The sequence below is a fragment of the Mesocricetus auratus genome, unplaced genomic scaffold, assembly GCF_017639785.1.
Source record: "Mesocricetus auratus isolate SY011 unplaced genomic scaffold, BCM_Maur_2.0 Super-Scaffold_100009, whole genome shotgun sequence".
Taxonomy (NCBI): domain Eukaryota; kingdom Metazoa; phylum Chordata; class Mammalia; order Rodentia; family Cricetidae; genus Mesocricetus; species Mesocricetus auratus.
Window position 1 is genome coordinate 59,325,705 of NW_024429193.1, and position 23,008 is coordinate 59,348,712.

Consider the following 23,008-nt stretch of genomic DNA (forward strand, 5'->3'; position numbering starts at 1 on the left):
TGGCTCAGAGTCTGAGCACTCAGGTGGATACTGCCAATCCAGCCCAAGTCTTTGGCCCTACAACAGTTGCTCATGCTGTGCCTAATCCAGACCCAGTGACAATGTCCCAGGACATAAGTTGTCAACTCAAGGTGGTGGAGCACCTGCTTTCCCAACCCCTGGGATCCTGGAATCAGTTCTCGATGGTGGAACAAGAGAGCATCTACACCCAGCATGGCAACGGAAACTCAACATCATGGATACCAGCTAAAGTGAGTTTACTGGGGCCCACGACCATTTCTGAATTTCAACTTGTCAACCTCCCCATCACAGAGATTGTACAACTTTTCCAAATGAGCTCCAAGATTTGGGAACAAAAGCAAATCTGCCACCAGCTTAGGTCAACAAGGTAAACTTCCCCCTGCTTCAAACCTCAAGTAAAGCTGTTTACTGACTTCAGGAAACACACCTGCTTGCTTTGGGACACAAAATTCACCAACAGTCCCCCTCCAGTCTTGACAAGTGTTCCCAGCAGGGGAGAAATGCAGGGAAGAGGACATCAGCCCCAACCTTCTTCTCTTGTAGACCAGGCTGGTCTCGAACTCACAGAGAGCCACCTGCCTCTGCCTCCCGAGTGCTGGGATTAAAGGCATGCACCACCAATGTCCCAGCCCCAACCTTCTTGAAAGACCAAACAATATTCGACATTTTAGAGATAGCTTGCCAAACCTTATCTGCCTTCCACATAGAACACAACAGTCAGGCTTAGTAACTATCTCTGAAACAAAGGCATACAGGCACATGCCTCCATTACTCTGAGTATGCCTGAATTGTCTAAGTTCTGGGTTCCAGTGCCCTGCTGTTCAGAGGGGAGTCACTGTTTACAGGCTGTAAAGAACCTGACTTCCTTTAACTCCTGGTCCAAGATGGCAATGTCTCAATTAGTAGACACAGCTTCAATGGGCCCACCATCACTGGGAACAGTCACAGTAGTTTTTGCAACTATTGAGTCATTTGCCTGATCTACCACAGAGCCAATAGAACAGGTTTTGTTTGTTTGTGTTTGTTTGTCTACAGGCCCCAGAGGACCATCAATAAACTGTCAGCTGTTGGAATGCTTCTTTTCTCATTTCTCCATCTTGAAATTCATCACCAAAGAAGCATCCTAGTCTGGTGATTCATCTGTCTTGTCAAAGCTGGCATCTGATAAAAATAAAGCCAGATTCATCAATGGTTGACAGTCTATTGTTTCCAGAATTGCCACTGGATGCTTGGCCTCGGCTGAGAAAAGCCAGAGTTAAATTTTGTTCCCTGCTTAGCTGAAAGCTGCCGGATGTGTCACACATGAGTGTATCTCCAATCGGCTGAATCTGTGGTCCCAGCTCTGCCCAGCCAGCCCCTGCTCACTGTCTCCGTTTGATCTCTGCGTCCTCTTGATCGCACGCATGCTTCAGTTTAACGCCCGGAGTGCCCCACCCATCTCTGCCTTCACCAACTGATCTTTGAGTTTCTCCAGCTCCTGCTTGATTCTTTCACACTTCCTCTGGGTATCCTCCAAGTTCTTCAGCACCTAGGTGAATCCAGCGCCTTCCTTTCCTCCACTGATAATCTCCAACAGTGCACAAGCTGCTCAGAGTCCACCAAGTCACCGTGGTAGCTACACACTTTTTCCAGGCTCCTGGTCCCAAGCACACAAAGCCAGACTTGGCCCACAGTGCTCATTCTCCCACAGTTGCATGCCTCACTAATGGCAAAATCAAAAGCTTGTTTTTCTTACAATCTCTTCATGTATATGGTGCTCCATCTACGTACCAGAAGAGGAGAGCATCAGATCTCATTACAGATGGGTGTGTGCCTCCGTGTGGTTGCTGGGGATTGAACTCAGGCCCCTGGAAGGGCAGCCAGTGTTCTTAACCACTGAGCCATCTCTCCAGTCCAGTTTTACAATCTCTTGAAAGATGTTTTCATTCATTTCTGTTGGTTGGTTTGTTTTATCAACTTGACACAAGCTAGAGGTCTTTGAGAAGAGGTGATGCCAATTAAGAAATTGCCTGCATAAGACTGGCCCACAGACAAGTCTTTGGGAGCATTTTATTGATTAATTATTGATGACGGGAGGGCCCAGCCCATTGGATGGTGCCACCCCTGGGCTTGTATAAGAAAGCAGGATGAGCAAGACATGGGAGCAAGTCAGTAAGCAGCATTCTCCATGGTCTCTGCCTCGGTTCCTGCCGCTAGGTTCCTGCCTTGAGTTCTTCCCTGACTTCCCTTCACAATAGACTGTGACCAGCACATGTAAGTCAAATAAGCCCTTTGCTTCCCAAGTTTATCTTGGCCATGGCATTATATCACAGCAATAGAAATGTAGTTAAAACAACAGGTCCTGGGAGAAAGGCCTTTGGTTGGAAGCTCCCCTAGAAGACAGATGAATGATGCAACTTGACTTGCCCTGTCACAGGACTCTTTCACCTCTCCTGTTCGTCCAAAGCACCTCCCCTTATGAATAGAAGGTCTATAGATCCTTGGCATGTTAGTGACTGCTGTAAAGGGGGCCACTCCAGAAACAGTGTGGAAGCCCCTGAGCCTTCAGAACTAAGCATGTAACTAAGACCAGGGACTGAAATGCAAGCTGTGCCATTAGATGCCTGTGTGACTTTGGGCAAGTTTCTTAGCTTCACGTTTTAATGCCCTCATTTGTAAGAACAGTGCCCTTTTGGTTTGGGGTGGGGGGCTCTTCTGCCTGTGACGGCTCTGTTACAATGTTGGAATTAACTAATGTGCTCTAACCACCAGGTGCCAAGTAAGCGAGGTTAGTGTCCACCAGGCTGCTGTTCTCCACACCTTGGGGACCACGCAGGCTTGTTAATGGCATGCCACCAACCAGAAACAGGCCAGCACAGAGCCACACCATGTGTGGAAGGACAAGTAAAGAGCAGGAGGTAACCTGTCAGCTGTGCCACTGCTCAGGGTCGGGCTGGGGGCAGGGTGTTGTTCTAGGATGTCTCTCTACCTTCAGGTGACTCCTGACTCCAGTCCCCACTCTCCCATAGGGAGTGTCAGGGGTCTCCCATAGACCTTCCAGGGACAGGGAAGAAATGGGTATACTCTAAGACAAAGCCTTAAAAAATGCTGAGGTTTTAGTGTGGGTAAAATGAGGCAGGAAGACGATGCTTTTGGGAACTTAGATCTTTCCAGTTTGGTCAATGGAGACTGGAAAGAGCTTGGCCCGACAGGGAAGAGGTCTGCGGGTGGGGGAGGGAAGCAGAGCACACAGAGGGGACATCCTGAAGGAATGGCATGAACTTGGCCTTTAAAAGGCTAATTTGATTAGTTGTGAGCTGCTGCAAAGGATGGTGCCAGGATCTGAGTGAGCAGAAAGGAGAGGTCTGACACCCCGCTCGTCTCCAGCTCCGTTCAGAGCACACCAACAGGATTGTAGCATTCAGTCTCCTACAGCTCCCACCAGGCAGTTACTATTACTATTACCATCATATTTGACAGATGAGGAAACTGAGGCACTGTGACTAACCAGCTCATCTCAGGCACAAGGCATGTAAATGATGGAGCCAGGTGCCATGCCCAAACATTCTGGTCACAGAGCCCTGTGTGGATGTCTGAGCCTGATATGAGGAAGTGCTTTCTGGGAACCAGAGTCTATCAATTCACAAAAGGAGGCTGAGGGGGGGCCACTCTCAGGGGCCGTTGACTTAGTAAATGGTCCTTGGCAGCAAGTGCCAGAAACCAACGATGACTACTTTGAGCTGAAAATAGAAAAAGGAAGACGAGAGAGTGGGGGGGGCAGGAAGAAGGTGGGGAAGTTTGTAGAAAGTGGGGTACAGATTTTGAAAACTTAGCAGAAACTCTGGACTCAGAAAGGACCAGGAAGAAGGACTGCCCCAGGCCAACAAGCAGAAACCAATGGACCCTTTCTGCAGGGCCCCATAAATCAGCTCAGATGGATTCCTGTCTTCTAGGCACTCTGCTTGAGATCCAAATTCCAGGGGGGGAGAACATTCCCTTGGCCCAGCCCTGGGAAAGAGTGGCAATAAAACTCACTGATATTTACAGCATGTATATTCTCCACCAGGCACAGTTTAAGTGCTATGAGCATGTATCTTTATCCTGAAGCAACCCTACAAGGCTGATACTGAGAGAATTAACACCGAGAAGCAGAGAGTTTGAAGTACCTGCCCAAAACTCACCCACACTGTCTAGCCACAGAGCTGGAATTCAAAACAAAGCTCTGTGGCACCGCAGGTGACACGGCAGATGAAGGAATGCTGGAGTCCAGGGATGGTCCTTCAAGACTTGGTCTTCTTGGGGCGCTGGGGGGGGGCGGTGTGCGGGATTCTCAGTCAAGTATTATGCATTCAAGTTTTCACCTTACCCTTTGGCCACAGAGCAGGGAGGGAGAGGGAGAGGAAGAGACTGGATGAAGGTAGATGAAAGAGGACAAAAAATGCCTGCAAAGAAGGACTTGAAGCCAAGCATGGCCCCACACACCTGTCAGCCCTGCTCTTAAGAGTCCAGGGCACCAGGATCCCAAGGCTGAAAGCTGTGTAAGCTGGAGTTTCAGACCATACTGAGACTTTCTTTTCTTTTGCTAAAAAGAAAAGGGCATTTCTTGCAGAACAACGGAGGACACAAATACTAAAAATAGTTTGAAAGACTGCAAGTAATTGAACAAAGGTAGAAAGGTCAGTTCTCCCAAGTGGTACCTGATGGGAAGGAAGCTGGAGGCTACTGGGAACTGTCACGGTTCTGGGAGAGTTTGTAGTCAGATTGGAAACTGAATCCAGCCTCAGACTGCCAATGAGACCTGTGTCATTTTCTGAAGATTACTTGACATTTCTGAGTCACAGAGTCCTTGTCTGTAGTTTTAACGATGCCTGTGTCCGAGGAGTGTTGAGCAGATAAAATAGTGGACATGAGATGTTAAGCCCTGTGCAAGTGCTTATTACACGTTGGACACTTGTCTGTCAGCTCCTACAAGCCCACCGTGGTCTCAGGGCAAGCACGCAGAGCCCTGTCAGTGCTGGGAGCCCAGAACAGCCCCTGTTGGGGAGTGATAAGCAGAGTCCCTAGGACAGCAGAAATCTGGATGCTGCCTAGGAGGTCAGAAAAGGGCATTGCCAACAGATGAAGGCCCTCAACAGACAATGAGCAGGTGAGGAACAGAAAAGCGTCCTGGAGCCTGAGAGTCTGGACAATGGAATGCCAGAAATGGATCTCTGGAAAAACATTCTTCCTAAAATATAATTGCAAGAATTCCTTTTTGTATAGCTCTCAGAGCAACCCTTTGAAGTCTCCGGGGAAGGCGTGAACAGGGTTCTGGGAAGGCAGTTGGGAGCCTGGCTTCTGGCTTCTGGCCTCTGCTGATACCCATGAGGTTCTGTAAACTCAGGCAAGTCACTGAGAGTTTCAAGGTCTCAACTTCTTTGTCTAGAAGAAGTAGGGCTAACAATATCCACCTCTAATTATTGGAGGAGAGAGTAAGTGATGTCTCTAAAGCACCCAGAGAACAGTGTACCCTGAACAAAAGAAGACTTTTCCCTTCCGCCATTGATAAGAATTGACAGAGCAATCAGGGGGTCAACCACGGCCGGTGGGGGACAGACGGATGGTTTTGGATTCCTCCACTCCCAGAATGCCTTATGTGTTTCCAGGAGTCTGGAATGACCCTTGCATTCCACCCTGTTCTACTTGATCAAGTCCTTGTCTAGCAAAAATCTTTTACCCTGTAAGACAGAGTTGAAATATCAGGACCTCAAGGAATTGCTTCTGGGCGTTTATTCAGCACGGGGCTTGCTCTTCAATTTTGAGTTGATTTCCCTCTTGCTTTGGGTTGTAATTAGCTCACCTTGGCGTTTTATTCCATCCAGGCTATTACCACACCATTCTTTCTACAACTTTACTTTTGTGGAGAATGGGGAATATCCCGTCCCCTGAACTCATATCTCCATCTGGGGCAACACATCCTTCCTCTGTGAGGTCACTTAGTGCTTCCCAGGACAGCAGGAGGTGATTATCTAGTTGGGAAGGCTGAGAACAAGACTGAACGCAAGGGACAATTTATCCAATAGGTACAGTGCTAGAGTCCCAGATCCTTTATAAAGTGCACAGAAAACGTTTTAATTTACGTAAAAATCTGTAGAAAAGATCTTTCTAAATCAAAGAAAATGTTTTAAATATAGTATGAATAACATTCACCTGATTCACATAACTTTATAGACAAGGAGGCCCGTGAAACAACAGCAGCTGTGCCCCAGAAGAACACACGGCAAGCGAGGCTGAGTCTGGGTCCTGCTCTTTCTCCCGGGAGCTGCCTGCCTGTAGGAAGCAAGCTCTACCTTACTCGGCACAGGCAAGAGCACTGCCATCTGCAGCATGGCGAGGTGGCGGAGAAGAGAACCCCGATGTTGCAGCACATCCTAACCAGGCCTTTGAACTTCGTCCCATCAGTAAGCGAGGTAATATAATATACTGACCTCCTTCTGCCTGGCTTCTCTGCCTGTCCTCACTTCTTCCTAACTTGGGCAGGGAATGGGGATGCCATTTATTGAGCCCAAGAAATCACTGTGTTGATCCTTTAATGACTCTTGTTGGTTAGCTATGATCTTTATTTGACAGAAAAAGGGCACTGATGAACAGGCAGTTTAAGGAACTCCAGGTTGAGCAGCTAATGAGTGGGCTCTGAACCCACCTTCGGAGTCTGGGTGGAGCCCCTTTCCATATCACACTGGACAGTAAAGGCTCAGCAAATGTATGTTGAAATAAATCAAATCAGCAAGAAAACATTGCCAGCCAGCACTCGGGAAAATTTCCCTAAATTTTTGACCTGGCAATTGTAAACTTCAGATGAGTGATCCAACGTTTGTTATTCCTGTAGCAAGCTCTTTATAAAGCTTTCAATCCATTTTTCTTCCTTGAAGAATTGCCGTCAGTTGGAATATATTTTTACATGATCTTTTGCTATCTTTGTAGGAACAGATTAGGGCGGCGTGGAGTCCTTTATCTACCAAAGTACTTAGAATAAAAATAAAATGTTTGACTTTTATGGAGACAGACTGAAATATGAATAATCATGTACTTTTTGAAGTTTATTCCTATCCCAGAAGGCCAAGACTCAAGACTGACTCTTTCTGTTGTCTCCACCCTACAAACCTCCCCACTAAGACTTGGAAAGCAAAGATGCCTTGGGGATGAACCTGATGGATGGATGTGTTTGTGTCATTATTCAGGGATGACTCTGTTTCCTCTCAACCAAAGGCCCAGTAGATCACTGGTCATGTTTAGAAGCCTCAACTATTTGCCAGAAGAAACGTCTTGAAAAGAAAAGATGCTCCCACTCTCCTTTCCAGATGGAGTTCCAAGATTGTTGGACAAGATGAATTAAATGCTCTGAGGGATAAGAATGGCTGTTTTCCATATTGAATTTACGTGTATTTCCATACCACCCTTGCATGTTAAGTCTTGACCCACAGTTCTTTCACAGTCATGGTTCACAGATTAGACAAGCAGACTCACATTCCTAGGCCAGACCGACATTCCTAAAATATTCTAGAATATAGTTTCACAGGAACCGATGACCCAGCTGCCTTGTGTTCCTGTTGGTCAGCCATGTTCCACACATGGAATTCACTCTTCTTTCTTTCCTACATCAGTAGAAGATACCCGCAGGCAGGGACCATGTCTGTCAAGGTCACAGACTTGAGCATCCATGTGTGGTTCTGGAGAACATAGGCTCAAAGTTAGGATGCACCTGGATTTTTTAATTCTATAGAGCCGTTTGCAAATCATGTGGATTTTACTCAAGTCCCTCATCTATAAAATGGAGGTGATAATACTTTTCCCCTTATGAAACTAATATGTACTAACCATTAGTTCTATCTGAGAACTGAGATCACATTATTTCCTAAGACATATATGGGCCCTGACAGTGTGTTCTTAGGAATTGGCTACCCTGTGAACAGCATGACCACAGTGTCCATGACTGTACCTACCATACTTACTTGTCAGTACAGTTACTTATTCGTCATGTTCAATTTGAAACTAAAATCGAGTATATCTCCAAAAACCTGGCTGTTCAATCTGAGATGGTCTGTCCCATGTTCTGTTCAAAAGTATCCTCTTTTCTGTGATGAAGCTGAAATTAGAGGAGAGTTCCCTGGTGACCCTGAGTGGGAATAGACATGAGAAGCTTTTCCCACAGTGACACCTAATTCCAGCATCCACTGAAAACCACTAGCTTTCCAGGGAGAGGTAGGAAGACGAAAAGGAAGAGAGAAAAGAGGAGGAAGGAGAGGAGGAGGAAGAGGAGAAATTCCAAGTAGGATGTTGCTTGGTTGGCTTCAGGAAAATGGCGGAAGGGATTAAGACTCTCAACCCAGGCTTTAAGGGGTGAATGAACAGGTAGCTCCCCGAAGCCCTTGTCTCCCACAGAAGAGTGGGAGCTGAGCTATGCTGAGTTGTGACCCTTTGTTCTCAAGAAGGAAACGATTCAGGAGACAAAGTGCCACCATGGAGGAAGTGTGCCCAGGTCCCTCACCTGCCCCAGACGCGCTGGCTGGAGACTATCAGCCGAAAGCTGCTCCAACTTCCTCTGCTATTGTTTACCACTCATGCGCTCCTGATAACCCAGCTCTGGAACCGTGGCCCAGATGGCCTACACTGCCACAGGCAGTAGTGTGGTCTCCGAGGGTCTTGCTTTCACACGGCATCTGGGGAGAGCAGGTGGAAAACAAGCAGTCTGAGGTCTGAGGTTACCGCAGTCTGCAGCAAGTACAAACACAGGAAACAACTGCACTGTGTTGAGAAACTGGGTTAAAACTGAAGAAAATTAGCCTCTGAAAGTAAGGGTTAGGCTACTGAATTGTCCTCAGAAAACCAGTTGTCTCAGTCTGGACACTTTTGAGACTCTCTTAGTTATGGTCAGTTTAGGAAGACGTCCAAGAAGTGCTAGAATGGAACCATCAGATGACATACCTAAAGTGCTGTGTCTTAATCCATCAGATGAAATACCTAAAGTGCTGTGTCTTAATCCATGGGTTAGAGGTGCATTGCCCTAAGAGACTGCTGGTGTTCTCAGACACTTTGCAATGTTTTTCCTTTAAGAATTGTATCCTTACACATCTGTTACACAGAGAAATCCTCTCTCTCAAAAACCAAAAACCAAAAAAAAAGAGAAACCAAATTATATAGATATATATATCTAAGTCTGTTTACTTAATGTATTCTCTCTGTGTGTGTGTGTGTGTGTGTGTGTGTGTGTGTGTGTGTGAAACTTCACAGTTTCTATATCAAATACCAATTCCAGCTATATGTGGTAGTTTGAATGTAATGGTCCCCATAGTCTCGTAGGGAGTAGCACTATTGGGGTCTGCTAGCATCACAGACAGAACTTTGTGTATTTGAGACTCTACCACTTAGTCACATTCCCAGACCTCTTAATATTCTCTTTTGTTTGTTTGTTTAGACAATTCACTCTATACCCCAGGCTAGCTTTGAACTCATACTCCCCCATCTCAGTCTCTCAAGTGCTAGCATACAAGCATGTGCCATCACGTTCAGTCTTGTTATTCTCTTCTTTATATCATGAAGAGGTTTTATCCCCTGAGAATGTAAGCAAAAGACATTAAGTGTAAAATGAAAAAATACAACCATATATATGGATTTAAGTATATATATGTGTGTGTGTGTATGTATATATATATTTATGCATATAAATTCAACCATATATGCACCTCAGAGTCAGCTGTAGAGCTCAGTAGCAGAGCACTTGTCTAGCATGTAGAAGGTTCTGGATACTCAAACAAAAACAAAACCACAGGATAGAAAGAGGAAAGTAAAAGATCACCTGAAAGGACACTACCCTGAAATAGCCACCATTTATAGTCCATGATTATTGTCTATGTAACCTATATATCATGCCATGCCAATATAGATATGGATGTATCTTTTCATAAAAGCTATGCATTAAAGAAACCTATGATCAGCCGGGCATTGGTGGCGCACACCTTTAACCCCAGCACTAGGGAGGCAGAGGCAGGCGGATCTTTGTGAGTTCGAGACCAGCCTGGTCTACAGAGCTAGTTCCAGGATAGCTTCCAAGACAATACAGAGAAACCCTATCTCGAAAAACCAAAAACCAAACCAAAACAAAACAAAAATAAAAACCTATGATCACAGCTTCTAGATAACCCCAACACGAGGATCTGGGAAGTTGGTTGGCACCCGCTGTGTATCTCAGGTTATCTGCCTATGTACGACTAGATGTGGAGTATAATAAAGCATATGTAAGTAGATAGGCATTTAAATGGCCAGCTGTATACCGCTGCCGTAATGGAGACTGCCTTATATGATGTGCATAAATTGGGTTGGCATTCTATTATGAGTTCTCGTCTTATCAACCAATCATTATGTATGTGTGGTAGACAATGTGATATATTTGTTCTTTTAAAACATCTGATTTGTCACTTGAAGGTTAATATAAAGTACCTAGTAACATAGCACAAACCCAATACCAAGAGATCCTGTGATATCAGGCTTTAAACTGGCATCACTGTTTGAAATTCAAACTCCTAAGAGCCTAAGACACATGTGGGAACACCAGACCTTGAGCAGAGACCCACTTCCCCTTCTGCCTGGGAGTAGGCAGCTGTAAGACAATGTTTACTAAAAACAATACAATGCCTGGGGGCATTAAGTTCCTGGAAAAGGCCTGCCCGCAGAAACCACCCTGAGCTCGACCTTGTCCAGAGACTAACCGCCTCTTCTGCCACGCCCAGATCAGTTTCTGGGGTCAGAGCAGAACCAGCCAGGGTAGAGGAGAGAGCAGAAGCTTCTCTGGTGGGAGCCTTTTTTAGGAAGTTTTCTTGAACCTTTTTGGGGCCTGCTTAAAGTTTTCTTTACATCATTGAACAAGTCTCTGTGTTGTCAATCCCCGACACCCTCCGCACGTGTTCTCGGACACAGGCCTCGCAGCAGACGCGACAATTGGAGGTCCCACCGAGATCGTGAAAGCGAGGTAAGTGGACGGGGTCGTCCCTTTTGCCAGCTAAGGACAGATGGAGGAAAATAGGAAAAGAAACAATGGGAGATAGTCCCTGGAAGTTTAAATTACAGTATCACGTAAAAAAGTTGCTTGAAGAACAGGGGACTACAACCATGGCAGGCTTTTTAAAATGGATTGAACGAGGGAGCCCATGGTTCATTACTGGGGAAGGCTTAAATGTCCCAGATTGGGAGGATGTTTGCTATGATATTCAGAGAGCCGGGTGTTGGTGGCATACGCCTTTAATTCCAACACTCGGGAGGCAGAGATAGGAAGGAATGAGGCCATCCTGGTCTATAGAGCAAGTTCCAAGACAGCCTCCAAAAGGATAGAGAGAAACCCAGTCTCAAAAAAGAAATGAAAAAAAAAAAGGTAAAATAAGAAATAAAATAAAAAGTCTCCAGTCTTTCGCCTGATCCACTGAGGTCAGGAAAGTAAAGGGGAACTGAGAGAGCTAAAAGGCTAGCCAGTAAGGCTATGTGGATGTGTTAAAAAGGGGTACCAAGCTAGGGGTACCGGATTAAATCTCCAGGCCTTCGCCTGACAAAGGTCAGGAAAGTAAGGGGACCCTGAGAGATTGCCCTCAGATGGGGGGGATTGGATTAAATCTCTAGGCCTTAGCCTGACATTAAGGTGGAGGGGGGAAGGGGAACCCAGAGATTGCCCTCAATTGGAGGGTGGATTGTGTAAATCTTAAGGCTTTTTGCATGAGGGAATATCCTGGGTTGAAAGTTGGATTGAAAATGGGTGAATAGCCGGGCGTTGGCAGCACACGCCTTTAATCCCAGTACTCGGGAGACACAGGCAGGCAGATCTCTTGAGTTCAAGGCCAGCCTGGTCTACAAAGCAAGTTCCAAGACAGCCTCCAAATAATACAGAAAAAAAAATTGGTAACAAGCTGGGCGGTGGTGGCACACGCCTTTAATCCCAGCACTTGGGAGACACAGGCAGGCAGATCTCTTGAGTTCAAGGCCAGGCTGGACTGACAGCCTCAAACAATACAGAGAAACCCTGACTTAAAAAAAAAAAGGGTGAAAAAAATTTGTAACAGTAAAGAGGTACTGGTATTAAGTAAACAAAAAGAAAAAGACAAAGGTATATAAAATGGAAATTTTTGTTTACATTTAAGTTCTATTTTGTGAGTCATCTCTAAAAACTTTTGGCCAAAAGCCTGGCCTCTCCACCTCGCACCTACAGAGTTACTAGGAGTAGGTACGGCTGTACCCCATGACTGTAGCTCAAATGGAGGAATGATAAAGAACATAGGACTTTTTAACCTCTTAGTTCAAGGATTGGCTGGAGTTGTTCTTTTACATAGATTTCAATTAAGGAAGCTTCATTGCAACAGACTAATCATGACCTAGGGAAAAAGGATGACTGAAAGATGCATGTATGTTCTGAATGTATGGTGTGGCCACACCGGTATGTATGAAATGTGATTGTGAATGCGTGAGTGTGAACTGCTTATATGATTAAAAGGATACTTAAATCCCTTCAAAAATAGTTCAGAAGCTACCTAGATTGCTTTATATATAGCTAAAAGGAACATCCAGCCAGTCTGTTAATGTTTTAACAGAAAAATTTAAGATACAAATGAGGCCTTGTCAGCTAGTGAGAGCTCTACAGGTTAGATTGGGAAAGACTGCTCACAGACTTCAAATAATTTTCACAAGTTATTTGGACACATTATAGTTTACAATCTTTGAGTGATTTTCAGAAGTTTTTGGGAAATATTTAATGAATGTGTCCTTTTTAATGGGCATCTACAAATAATCTAAGTAGTAATCCCAATTTACCTAGATAGTCAACCAAGGAGGATAGACAAATCCTTCTACTATTATGGTCCAGCTTCAACAGTTCAAAAAAATTTTTTTTAGAAAATAAAAAAGGGGGAATAATGTCCCCAGTCCACACATGACTCATCAAATAATACACTCCTCATTTTAAAATTTTATAATGTGAATGCCAGTGAGCTTCAGACAGATTCTGGCATGATGGAACTTGAGCAACCATTGCTCAGGTCAAATGGAGACATCCATACACTAGACAGTGGAGAAGACCCTAAATTGGGGTCGAGGGCATGTTTGTGTTTTCTCGTAGGAAAAGAATAAAAGCTTCGGCTTGGAGCAGAGCAAAACTGGACCTGAGACCATGGGAGCCTACCTAAGCCAGTTTGAGTGAGATCTCCTAAATCAGTGTTCCTGACCCTTGCTGTCATCGAATCTAGAGCCCAAGAAAGAAAGAAAACAGTCGGTTCGAGATTTCCAGTTTCTCAACAGACCTGCTGCATCAACCTTCCAGACCGATGAGTTTTCATCGTGAAGCCAACAGAGAAAAAAGGACCCATTTAAAACATTTGGACATGGTATGGACTGTGATGAGGGGCAAAAGCCTCTTTTCAGTAATTGAACAGGACATGGTCACTTGAAATATCAGACTTGGTGGTTCCTGTTTCTGGAATCGTGCCTAGGCCAGTGTATTTTTCTAGAGAGATGCAACTTGTCCTAATGCGACAAAAAGGAGACTTTGACTCAAGTCGCATAATCAGCTGACGTTAAATCAACAAACTGCATCACCACAGGAACAAATTGGTGCTCTGTGGATAGTGCAACAAGCCTATTGTTCATATTTTTTGTAATGCTACATGTGTAACATCAATGATTGTACCTAATGTATCTGTGCAAGTGCACTTTCTAAATGCTTTCCTGAGCAGATCTTGGAACAATTGTAAACTTCATCAAATTGTAAATGTAAATCACATGCGGGTTACCCTTGTAACAGAATGTAAATCACGTGTGGGTTACCCTTGTAACAGACGAAGGCTGGTAGAATGTTATGGCCCAGATCTGGTGATGGGTACGGTGATGGAGAGGCGCTATGTCAATGGGGGTCCTGGAAATGGTGGCAGTGGCGGTAGGCATTCTGGCTTTATGCCGGGCTCAAACGTGCCTTGTTCCAGAGGCAAGAGATCCGTAACCAAGTATTGCTTAGCCTAGCCCATGGCAATCCCGATAGCCATGAAGGTTGGTTACAGATGATTTAAAGTTGGGGTGCTCTGATGACGGGCCACCTGTGGGGAAGACCCCTCCCGCCTAAGACAGGGGTTCAAGGTCCCCCAAGGACGGGAAAGGGAGGGTGACCCTACTTGACCTAAGCCAGGAGTGCCTCATTTAAAAATAAAAAGGGGTGAATTGTGGGAACACCAGACCTTGAGCAGAGACCCACTTCCCCTTCTGCCTGGGAGTAGGCAGCTGTAAGACAATGTTTACTAAAAACAATACAATGCCTGGGGGCATTAAGTTCCTGGAAAAGGCCTGCCCGCAGAAACCACCCTGAGCTCGACCTTGTCCAGAGACTAACCGCCTCTTCTGCCACGCCCAGATCAGTTTCTGGGGTCAGAGCAGAACCAGCCAGGGTAGAGGAGAGAGCAGAAGCTTCTCTGGTGGGAGCCTTTTTTAGGAAGTTTTCTTGAACCTTTTTGGGGCCTGCTTAAAGTTTTCTTTACATCATTGAACAAGTCTCTGTGTTGTCAATCCCCGACACCCTCCGCACGTGTTCTCGGACACAGGCCGCGCAGCAGACGCGACAGACACAGACAAAAAAGGCAACTCTACAAGGAGCCTCGGGGCCACCTGCGCTGAGTCACAACATTAGAAGTGACAGGTGGGTCTGGAGAGGCGGGCGATGTGTGAGGGGTCATGGAACAGTGTGGCTGGCCTCATACTAAAATGTGTTTTCTTAAACCATTATCTCGCTTTCCCCACCTCATTCTGTTTCCTGTTCCATGTAACATAAACCAGAACTATTTCCCCTCTTTGTGAATCGCCCTCGCCCAGAGGAGACTGGCATCTATTCAATGCAGCCAACTTTGGAAGTCGAGTCAAAGGTAGAAATGGGAGATGTGGTGAGGTTAGGAGGAGCAATTGTCACAGCTGCAAGCTTCAAGGACTTTTCTGCTAGTACACATGAGTATATGTGTTTATGTGGTCTGTATGCGCCATTTGATTCTCAAAACAGCTGGTGAAGAATCCAGTGGGGGAAACTGAGGCCCCCAGAAGTTAAGTGCCTTCCCATGATACAATCTGCAAGAGGCAGAACCAGTTGCGGAGCAGGTGTAGCTCTGAACTCCTTTGTCTGGACCACATACCACCACCACTCACAGAAGGAGGAGGTTAGACAAGCTATGGTGCTATTGCTGAAATCCCAGAGCAGTCCACCAAGTTCTTGAGTTTTCACCTCACGTGATCAGGTGAGATGAAGTAAACATATCCTAAACAGCTTCTTGTTTACGTGGGCTGGTTCCAAGACGACTAGACAAAGCTTCTACAACTTTTGGGGCCTTGTCTTTATTTAGCTCTGGCTGGCCTGGAACTTGCTATGTAGACCAGGCTGGCCTCCAACTCACAGAAATCCACCTGCCTCTTCCTCCAGAGTGCTAAGATTAAAGGTGTATGCCATCACATCTGTTTAACAATTTCTTATGTAAAAATCTCAAACACATGCATAACAAAATAATCCTTGTACCCAGCTCTCAACATTCAATAATTGTCAGTGAGCATTAGTCCCTATGGCTTTTAAAATCATATATTCAATTTTCCACCTTTCTAAAATGTGATATTTTAACACTCTTTAATATACCACATGTATTAAATATCACCATACATTTTCTACTCTATGTATGAGTGAACAGATATGTTGGCAGGTGTCCTTAGACATAAGACACTAAAGAAAGCACAGTTGTTGGTTGTTCCAGGTATAACCAACATTTAATGGCAGAAACACAGTCAGAATGTCTGGGTTCAGTTCTGGCCCACTGCTCACCGGTTCAGTGACCTCACACAGGTCACATCCCATTGTTGAGTCTCCTTTCTCATCTGTGTCACGGAAGTAGTAGGTCTTAATTCTACCTTCCTCTCAGAGCTATCCTGTCAGTCGAGTAAGATTAGGGATGGAAGAGACAACAAGCACAAGATGGCATGGTCTCAGAAAACTGAAACCAAGGTGAGGAGGGCCCAAGGGTCACACCAACAGTAAGTATAGAGAATCCATGGACAACAGGAGTAACCCAGGCAGGTTTTCCTGTCTCCTTTGTCCCCTCTGGCACTTGACACGACTATACCCTTTTATGTCAATTGGGGCCCCACACATGTCTAAAGTTGTGGGGTGACTAAGGTCTAGAGCCTGGGCTTCACCTTCACCTCTTAACACCCCTTCTCTTTGCAGCTTATATGCGTTCCTTCTTTGATTGGAGTTCCTCAAAACTTTGGTTGGGGAATTCTTTTTGCCAGCCTTGCTCCGCTAGCCCTCTTTCCCCGGGTTCCCTGGCCAGGCGGAGGAATTCTGAGACGGCACGTCTATGTGTTCTCTTGTGTATGCCAAGTGTCTTCCCATGGTTGTGCTTTGTCTCCTCCAAGGACACAGGATAGACGAGACCTACCACCAACAGTGAGTGGATCCAAGATGGCACCAGGGCTGGAAAGAACACCAGGACACATCTGTAGCAACTGCACTGTTGGCTAAATGGCACTCAGCCCTGGCCACTTTCCTTTCCCCAGCCTGCCAGGAAGGTCAGGAATGCCTTGGTCTTCATCACAGAGTACAAGAGTCTCTAGCCTGTCCTACACTTACTTGACGTTGCCATCACGGAGGAGACAGGATGTGACAAATGCTGCCCTTCTGAGTAATCACAAGGCAGGAATAAATAAACACAGACAGCCCACCTGCCACACCACGCGTAGAGGCTGGAAGGACTTAACTTGTGCACAATTTATAAACCACCCAGGGAATATTTTTAAATTGGGATATTTCTGCCCTTGAGTCACTCTGGAGACTTCACTCATCAGCATGTCTGATGCCTGAGAATGGCAACTTTCCAAAAGGACTCATGTATCGGGTTATAAAGGCCACATACTCTGTGCATTTCCCCAGAAACTGAACCGGTGCCACAAAACCCCAGGGGGCTGCTCAGTTGTGTGGGTTCAGGCCTCGGGAAGCCCATTCTTTGCCATATTGGGGCATGGGATTTCTCTCCAACTCTAAAGGGGGATTGCATATATCCTGAAATATGAAGACTGTAGCCTGGGTACTTGATCTGTGCTCCAAAATTACAGGTGTTATTCTTATCTGTGTGGACACACTTGATGCATATTTATATCTCAGTTCCTAGGAAATTATCAGGCTTAGTACAGATATGACATTTGAAGGGTGGAGGGGCAGCCTTTCAGGACATAACGGGATTAGCTGTTCGTAGTATGTGCCATGGTCTTACAATGTGTGATTTTTAATGCACCAAATATGCTATTTGGCAGCATATTTAAGGGACAACCATAGTATTGAAGTTTGACAAAAGTTAGTGAAACACAATCCATAGTTCAAAGAGACTACAGAGAGGGCTGGGGAGAAGGCTCAGTGGTTAAGGGATGGACTGCTCTTCCAGAGGACTCTAGTTCTGCTCCCAGCACCCATGTCAGGCAGCTCACAACCACCTGTAACTCCAGCTTCAGGAGTTCTTATCCTCTGCAAACTCACATACTCACATGTAGCATTCTCTCTCCTCTCTCTCTCTCTCTCTCTCTCTCTCTCTCTCTCTCTCTCTCACACACACACACAAATAAATCTTTAAAGAAATCTACAGTATAAGCAGACAGACATACCTATTATGTTGGGGCACAGAGAAAATTGTTTCAAAGGAACTATTAGGAAGTTTAACACCAGAATACAGTAGCCATGCATACATTGTGGTAATCTATTATTTATGATTTAATAAAGATTGCCTGAAGTATCAGAAAGCAAAGCCGGCCACACTAGTTAGCTGTAGAAGCTAGGCAATGGTGGCACACACCTTTAATCCCAGGGCTCAGGAGATGGGCAGATGGATAGTTCTGAGTTCAAAGCCACCATGGCCTACACAAGAGTGAAGAATGACAGAGTTCAAGTCTTTGATCCCAGCACCTGGGATCACACGCCTTTAATCCCATCACTTGGGAGGTAGAGGTAGACTGGATGTGTTAATTCAAGGCCACACTGAGCTACACGAAATTAATCCAGTCTTAAAGAGAAACAGGTCACCCAAAGATGATCTCAGCACTTGGGACTATATACCTTTAATCCCAGCGCTATGGAAGTATAAAAAGGGTCTCATGTGGAAATATTCTCCATCCACGCTGAGGAGAGACAGCCGTCTGAAGCTTGGTGGAGAGCTCATGGAGACAGGATCAGCTAGTGGCTTGGCTACTTTGCTTCTCTGATCTTCAGCTTAGAGTTCGAACCCCAATATCAGTCTCTGGGTCTTTTATTTTTCATGTTACAAAGCACTGGGCATCCGGCTCCACAGAGGAGCTAATAACTCAGAGCAGAAGCAGTAGGGAACAGGAAGGAAACTGGACAGGAAGGGATTCCCAGAAATAGTGTGATTTTGTTCAAATGTTCTCAAGTGATCTGCCTCCTCGAACTGTTGTCTAGTTTCTGTTACTATGATAACTTATCTGAGGCTGAATAATTTATAAAGAAAAGAGATTTGTTTAGTTTGTGATTTTGAAAACTGAAATTCCAGTGTGGTAGAGTCTCTGGCTAAGGCTTTTTTTGGCAACATCACTTTACAATGGATGATTCACGGAAGGACCACAGTTCAGTTCACAAGTCAGGAAACCAGAGAGCAATTCAAGAGCAGGACTTTAGGGCAGTGACATGACTCAGTGAGCAAAAACACTGCTATCAAGCCTGACACCCTGAGCTCGATTCCAGGACCCACATGGTATGGGAAGAGAACTGACCATGATGACCTCTGACCCCCACACACGCACTGTGGCACACCTGCACCCTTCCCAACAGGCACACACGCGTGCGCACGCACACACACACACGCGCGCACACACACTTGAAGAAAGCAAATATATATATATATATATATATATATATATATATAATTTAAGAGAAAAGATTGGGATTGCCTCCATATAACAACTCATTCTCTTGAAAGCTAACTCAGGGCTCCACAGAGCTCCCTTAATTACTTCTGGGTTTGTTTGTTTTGTTTTTTATAGAAAACGATGTATTCGTTTTTAGTTTATGTGTATGGGTATTTTGCCTGCATGTGTGTGTGTGCACTACATGCTCACAGAGGCCAGAAGATGATGTCGGATCCCTAAGACTAGAGTTGCAGATGGTTGTGAGCTGCCATGTGGGTACTAGGAGTTGAACCTGGGTTCTCTGTAAGAGTAGCCAGTGCTCTTAACCACTGAGCCATCTCTCCAGCCTCCCCTTCCCCTTTTGAGATCTTGACCCTGTGATCCAAGGGCCTCCCCATTTTTATTGGGGTATATAAGAGTTTAGAATAATAAAGTTGGGGTTAATACTAGTATTCACCAGGCGCCCCCCATTCTATCTCTGTCTCTAGCTTGTTTCTTCAACCCACACTCCCCCTCTCAGGTATGGACTGGTCAGGTCAGCTGGACCCGACAGATGATGCCTCACAGCATCGGTTACTGCACACAATGACTCAAGGCACCTGGACTCTCTTTAAATGAGGCTGCTGCCCTGTGTGGCAACACAGCCCCCAGGAAGTTGAGGCAGGAGAGTCAAGGCCAAAGCTTCCCATGCTACATAGAGAAAATCCTGTCTCAAAAACTACTTCAGCAGAACCGCTAGGCTGAGGTCCAGGGTGTGAGACCCCAGAACATAAACAAACAAACATGAGCAACAAAATCGCTTTGTGGGTAATCCACTTCCTCCCAAGCTTGAAAAGCTGAATTCAACCCCCACACGATGCAAGGAGAGAACCAACTCCTGCAAGCTGTTCTCTGACCTCTACTCACTTGTAGACTGCAAGAGCACTCACACACACACACACACATACACACACACACACACATACTCTCATACACACTCACACACACAATTAATTAATTAAATCTGAAAATAAAATCAGAGACGACCAGCCCAGAAGACACCCTTTCTCCCCGGACCCACGAGGAGCTGAAGGCAGACTGAGGCTGGCGTCTCATGGCTTTTACTTCCTGTCACTTTCACCCCCGCATCACCCCACCCAGGTGTCTGTTGCTAGGAGACAACCTGGTCATCTTTGGCCTTTGCTGTGATGTCACCTGCTTATTGAGAGACCCTTAGCCACCTTGCTTAAAACTGCAACATAGTCCAACTGCAACGACACCAACATAGTCCTGATAATTTCCCCATTTACACACCATTGGACACACTTCACATTTGGCTTATTGTGTTTATCCATCTCTCCCCACTAGGCTGTAGGCTCATGTGGGTAAGAGCTGAACAGTCTCTGTTTACGGCTGGATGTCCAGCCCTGAGAACAGTGCCTGGCTCAAGCTAGGCACTCAAATATTGGCTAAACGAATTAATCATCTTTCTCTTGACCACTGCCTCCCCTGTTCTCTCTGCTCTGTTGCTTTTGGAAGCTTTTCCTTCTGAATCATACTTTGATTTGCCCAAGACCTGAACCACCCTGTTCCTCCATCAGCACTGCTTCCCCTGGGGTAAGATGTGGGAACTGATTATAATGGCTCTGGAGGCAGACCATGCTTTAACTCCAAGCCCATTATCAGTACCTTTGGGTGAACTGGTTGATAAGATTCCCATGAATTTGGTGAGTCCATATTACAATTCCTCACTTCACAGGGGAGGAGAGAGAAGTTCAGAAACGCTAAGGAACATGCCAAGGTCTCTCAAGGTCTCACAAGCAGAGGCGCTGGAGTCGGGATTCAAAAGCCAAACCATCTAAGCTCCAAGCCTACTGCCAAATAGTGAGGGTAGCTGTTCTCAACAGGTGTTGCCAACCGAATAGTTACTGCGATTGCTTCGCAGCAGAAATTCACAGCCAACATTCACCAAGCCGATTTCTGTGTGTGTGTTACATACAGTTCCGGTGATAAGTCATTTTCACTGAGGCAGATGGCTTCCCACCTGGGGAATAAAAGCAAGGAAACCAAAACAGGAGCTGTCACTGTTCAACTTGAACTTGAGGAAGAGATTGTGCAGAAAAAGACAGAAGTGCAGCTCTTCAGATGCTCCTTGGGGTTGTTTTCCTCTGGTCAGTGAAGTGGCCGTGCAGAGGCACCCTCTGAGTTGTGCTTTCTTAACCATGAGTTCCTAAAAACAGTGCAGGTAGGATCTGAGCAGAGGGCACTAGCTCCAGAGAAATGGTCCTGAGTGGGACACTGTGGCCAGGACATGGCCAGGCACAGTACTAGGTGCATGAGCCAAACTCGTTGCTCCATTTAACCCCCGGTAGAGTGCTCAGTATGCACTGGGTTTAACGAGAGCATCTGCATGCCGATGGTGTCTCAGGAAGAACCAAGTTCTACCAAACTAAACTCTAGAATCAGCACTGGCATAGCTATGGGCCGTGACACCCACTCCAACACTGAAGAGGCCTGAAAATGGTAATGGGATTACTTCATCCTTGTTGGAAGAGAACTGTGCATGGTTCGTTGTACAGTAAACAGTGGATGTCATTGCACACAGGTACCAGTATCTCAGTGAGAGCCCAACCCCTCTGTCTTAGTTGGGGTTTCTATTGCTGTGATAAAACACCTTGACCGTACCCTCAGTCTGTTGGCCTTCCCTGTGTCTCACACAGTCTATGTCTAAACACCACCCAGACAAAAGGTGCCATAGCCTCCTTGCTATTTTAATGAAGACCTCTCCTTGCTATTTTAATGAAGACCGCACCATCTTCACTTACAGTTTGTCCCAACTGCTCCTGAAGAATAGAGATGTCTCATGCTTAATTTGGGTTTGATCCCTTCTGATAAACACAGCAAGCCATCCATCAGTAGCCCCAATCATCATGATGTCTTTCCCTCAGCTGCCTGCTGTCTGTCCCCATGCCTTACAGTAGCCTACCTGAAACATGGCAGGTGGAGGGCCGGGAGAATGCTCGTTGAGTGCGAAAGAGAGAGTGTAGGTTGGTAGAGCTGAACAATGAGACCTCTTATTGGAACGTAATCTATAGGACATCCATTTCCCTTTGACTACAGTCACATATTTTGCCCCTTTAACCATTTCATGCCCAATCTTGGGCAGTCCATGTGGACCATGCCCTGAGCTCTGGAGAGACAAAGATGATAAAGCTCACACTTTAGCTGCAGAGACAGAGAAAACAGCTGGTGACAGCTTAAGATGCTGAGGGCTCTGAGTACCAAGGGAGACGACCCTTCACCCAGGGAAGTTAAGCCAGAGGCAAAAAAGAGAAACTGAGATGGAATGGGGCAGTCTGCCTAAACCTAGCAAGTCTGTGCTGAGTTTTATGGCTGTGTTGGTTGTTGGGTTGATCTTAGCTTCATGATCCTCCTGCCTCACTTTTAGTTGCTGGTTTAACCTTTATCATCTAACTTCTTCAAGCTGGTCTAATTCCCAGCACTTGGAAACACCACTCTTCCTGGGTCTGATCTCTCAATATCACTCAGAGGGTCTTTGATGGGAGATGTTCTTCTGTATATGTGTTTCTCTTATTGGTTGATGAATAAAACACTGTCCAGCAGAAGGCAGGAAGATAAGTGGGGCTAGGAGATGAGGAGAATGCTGGGAAAAGGAAGGCAGAGAGAGAGACCGTGGAGAGACACCATATAGAAACTGGGAAGATAGGACGTGTCAAGCGTTCTCTGGTAAGATTAGGCCACATAGAAATACATAGATTAGTAGCTATGGGTTAATAATTAAGAGAGAGAGAGCTAGCCAATAAGAAGCCCTAGCCAAGCCGGGCATTGGTGGTGCACGCCTTTAATCCCAGTACTCAGGAGGCAGAGGCAGGCAATTCTCTGTGAGTTCGAGGCCAGCCTGGTCTACAGAGTGAGTTCCAGGACAGCCTCCAAAACAATACAGAGAAACCCTGTCTCGAAAACAAAAACAAAAAACAAACAACAAAAAAAGAAGCCCCAGCCATCAGCTAACAGTTTTATAATTAATATAACATCCATGTGTTTATTTGGGGCTGAAGGGTGGTGGGAT

At 45.7% G+C, this 23,008-nt stretch overlaps 1 pseudogene; it reads right to left on the reverse strand.

Annotated features, from left to right (window-relative positions):
• Positions 1-412: 412 nt before the first annotated feature.
• The window catches only part of LOC110343557, a 44,860-nt pseudogene continuing 22,264 nt past the window's right edge, over positions 413-23,008 (reverse strand).